The following is a 4,380-nucleotide window of genomic DNA, read 5'->3' as shown; positions in this document are numbered from 1 at the left end:
TCTTTTTTACAAGGTAGGGTCTCACTCTAGCCCAGGCTGACCTACAATTCACTCTGTATTCTCAGAGAGGCCTCGAACTCATGGTGATCCTTCTACCTCTGCTTCCTGAGTGCTAGGATTAAAGGAGTGCACCATTATGCCCAGCAATTTCATTTGTATTTACTGCTGGGTAGAACTGCATTGCCTAAGTGTGTCACATCTTCATTATGCATTCATCAGTTGAGGGACATGTAGGTTGGTTCCATTTCCAAGGTATTGTGAATAGAGCAGCAATAAACAAGGATGAACAAGCATCTCTAAGCATATATCTTAGGATATATGCCTAGGAGTGCTATAGCTGGGTCATATGGTAGATTTATTTTTAGCTGTCTCAGGAACCTCCACATTGATTTCCACAATGGCTGTACCAGTTTACATTCCCACCAATAGTGTAGTCCTTTTTCCCTGCATTTATTGTCATGTTTTATTTTTTTAAGATTTTTAAAGATTTATTTTTAGTTGAGACAGAGAGAGGTAGAGAAAGAGAGAGAGAGAGAGAGAGAGAGAGAGAGAGAGAGAGAGAGGGGGAGGGAGGGAGGGAGGGAGGAAGGGAGGGAGGGAGAGAGAATGGGTGCATCTGGACTTCTAGCCACTGCAAATAAATTCCAGATGCATGCGCCACTATGTGCATCTGGCTTACATGAAACCTGCAGAACTGAACCGGGTCCTTAGGCTTGCCTAGCAAGTGCCTTAACTGCTAAGCCATCTCTTGTCATTTGTTTTCTTGATGATAGCCATTTGGACAGGAGTGAGATAGAATCTCAAAATAGTTTTAATTTGCATTTCCCTGATGGCTAAGGATGCAGAACATTTTTAAAGATGTTTATATGCCATCTGCATTTCTTCTTTTGAGAACTCTCTATTTAGTTACATAGCCCATTTTTTTTAAATTGGGCTGTTTGATTTCTCATTATTTAGCTTTTTGAGTTCTTTGTATATCCAGTATATTAATCCTTTGTCAGATATATAGCTGGCAAAGATTTTCTCTCATTCTGTAGGTTGCCTTCACTCTATTTACAGTGTCCTTTGCTGTACAAAGCTTTTTTAAAGTTTTTTTTTTTGAGGTAGGGTCTCATTCTAGCCCAGGCTGACTTGGAATTCAGTCTGTCTTCTCATGGCAATCCTCCTACCTCTGCCTCCTGAGTGCTGGGATTAAAGGTGTGTGTCATTATGCCTGACTTATTTTATTTATTTATGAGAGAGAAAATGCAGCTAGAGAGAGAATGTGTGTGATAGGGCCTCTAGCTATTGCAAATGAAATCCAGATACCTGCACCACCTTGTGTATCTGGCTTATGTGGGTACTGGGGAATCGAACCTGGGTCCTTAGGCTTTGCAGGGGAGTGTCTTAACTGCTAAGCCACCTCTCCAGCCTTACAAAAGCCTCTTAATTTCATGATCTTCCAGTGGTTGATTAGTGGTTTTATTTTCTGAGCCATTAGTTATATTCAGAAAGTCATTGCCTATGCCAATATGTTGTGGAGTGTTTCCCCTACTTTTTCCTCTAGCAGTTTCAGAGTTTTGGATCTGATATTAAGAACTTCAATCCATTTGCTCTTGATTCTTGTGCATGGAGAGAAGTAAGGATTTATTTTCATCCTTCTACATATAGATATCCAGTTTTCCTAGAACCATTTGTTAAAAAGGCTGTCTTTTCGCCAATGAGTATTTTTGGCATTTTTGTAGGAAAACAGATGGCTATAGCTGCCTGGATTTACATCTGGGTACTATTTTGTTTCATTGATCTACATGTCTCTTTTTGTGCCAGTACCTTGCTGTTTTTGTTACTATAGCTCTGTATTATAGCTTAAATTCAGGAATGGTGATACAATCAGCCTTATTTGTGTTGCTCAAAATTGTTTTGGCTATTTGAGGTTTGTTTGGGTTTTTTTTTTTTTTGTGCTTCCAAATGAATGAATTTTAGGAATTTTTTTTTCTATTTCCATGAAGGCCATTGAAATTTTGATGAAGATTGCATTAAATGTGTAGATTGCTTTTGTTAAGATTGCCATTTTCACAATATTCGTTCTTCCAATCCAAGAACATGGGATGTCTTTCCATTTCCTAGTATCTTCTGCAATTTCTCTCGAGTGTTTTAAATTTTTCATTGTGTGGACTGGAGGATGGCTTAGCCGTTAAGGCGCTTGCCTGCAAAGCCCGAAAATGCTTTTCAAATCTCCAGGTCCCACAGATAGCCAGATGCAAAAGTGAAGCAGGCATGCAGTGTCGTACATACACACAAGAGGGCGCACGGAGTTCACAGTGGCTGAAAGACCCCTGGCGCACCCATTCTCTGTGCCTTTTTCTCCCTCTCTCAAAAAAATTAAAAGAATAAAGTTTTAATTGTTGAGATCATTTACTTCTTTGATTATGTTTGTTTCAAGGTACTTTATCTTATTTTAATTATTTTTTGAGGCAATTGTGAATGGGAGATTCCCTGATTTCATCCTCTGCATGTTTGTTGTTAGTATATAGGAAAGCTGCTGATTTCTGTGTATTTATCATGAATCTTGCTATGTTGCTAAAAGTGTTTATCAGCACTAATAGTTTGCTGGTAGAGTCTTTAGTGTCTTTTATGTATAGAATCATATCATCTTCAAATAATGATAATTTGGTCTCTTCCTTTCCAATCCATATTCTTTTTTAAATCATATTTTATTATTTATTTATTCATTATTTATTTGGGAGAGAGGCAGAGAGAGATAGATAATGGGTGTGCCAGAGCTTCCAGCTGCTGCAAACAAACTCCAGATGCATTTGTCACCATGTGCATCTGGCTTACATGGATAGTGGGAAATTGAACCTGGGTCCTTAGGCTTTGCAGGCAAGTACATTAATGGCTAGGCCATCTCTCCAACCCCAGTATTCCTTTAAAAAATATTTTATTTTTTATTTATTTATGGTTTTATGAGATAGGGTCTCACTCTAGCCCAGGCTGACCTGGAATCCACCTGTATTTTCAGGCTGGCCTTGAATTCACGGCGATCCTCCTACCTCTGCCTTCTGATTACAAAGCGTGCACCACCATGCCCAGTTTATTTTTATTTATTTGAGAGATAAAGAGGCAGATACAGAGAGAGAGAAAGAAAGAGAGAGAATGGGTATGTCAGGGCTTCCAGCCACTGCAAACAAACTCCAGACACATGTGCCACTTCGTGCATCTGGCATACATGGGTTCTGGGGAACCAAATCTTGGGTCCTTTGGCTTTGCAGGCAAGTGCCTAAGTCATCTCTCCAGCCCTCCAATTTGTCTCGCTTTTATGTGTGACTCTTGCCTTATTGCTGTAGGTAAGACTTCCAGTACTATTTTAAAAGTGGGGAGAGTAGACACCTTTGTCTTGTTCCTGTTTTAGAGGAAAAGTTTCAAGTTTTTCTCCATTTAGATTATGTTAGCTTTAGGTTTATAATAAATAGCCATTAGATATGTTCCTTCTATTCCCAGGATTTTATTTTATTTTATTTTTGAGAAAGAGAGATAGACTGACAATGGCTGCACCAGGGATTCCAGCCACTGCAAATAAACTCCAGACACATACACCACCTTGTGCATCTGGCATCTATGGGTAGTGGGGAATTGTGCCTAGGTCCTTAGGCTTCACAGGCAAGCGCCTTAACTGATAAGCCACCCCGCCAGCCCTATTCCTAGTTTCTTTTGGACTTTTACCATGAAGGGATGTTGGATTTTGTAAAATGCCTTTTCTTCATCTATTGAAATGTTTATGTGATTTTTAAAACATTTTTTAGTTATTTGAGAGAGACAAAGAGGCAGGTAGAGAATTGGCACACCAGGGCCTTCAGCTAGTGCAGACAAACTCCAGATGCATGCAGTACCTTGTGCATCTGGCTTATGTAGGTCACAGGGAATCGAACCTGGGTCCTTTTGCTTTGCAGACAAGTACCTTAACTGCTAAGCCATCTCTCCAGTCCTGATCATGTGTATTTTGTCTTTCTGTCCATTTATATAATGTATTACATTTAACAATTTGCATATGTTGAACCATCCCTGCATCTCTGGGATTAAAGCCTGCTTGGTTGGGGTGAATGATTTTTAAAAAATTTTTATTTATTTATTTGAGAACAACAGACAGTGAGAGGAAGACAGAGAGATAGAGAGAATGGGTGCACCAGGGCCTCCAGCCACTGCAAACCAACTCCAGATGCATGCACCCCCTTGTGCTTCTGGCTAACATGGGTCCTGGGGAATTAAGCCTCGAACCAGGGTCCTCAGGCTTCACAGGCAAGTGCTTAACCACTAAGCCATCTCTCTAGCCTGGGGTGAATGATCTTTTTGATATATTCTTATATTCTATTTTGTTGAGAACTTTTGCATCTATGCTTCTGA

This window comes from Jaculus jaculus, chromosome 11, assembly GCF_020740685.1.
Source record: "Jaculus jaculus isolate mJacJac1 chromosome 11, mJacJac1.mat.Y.cur, whole genome shotgun sequence".
NCBI classification, from domain to species: Eukaryota; Metazoa; Chordata; class Mammalia; order Rodentia; family Dipodidae; genus Jaculus; species Jaculus jaculus.
This window is presented reverse-complemented; position numbering follows the sequence as displayed.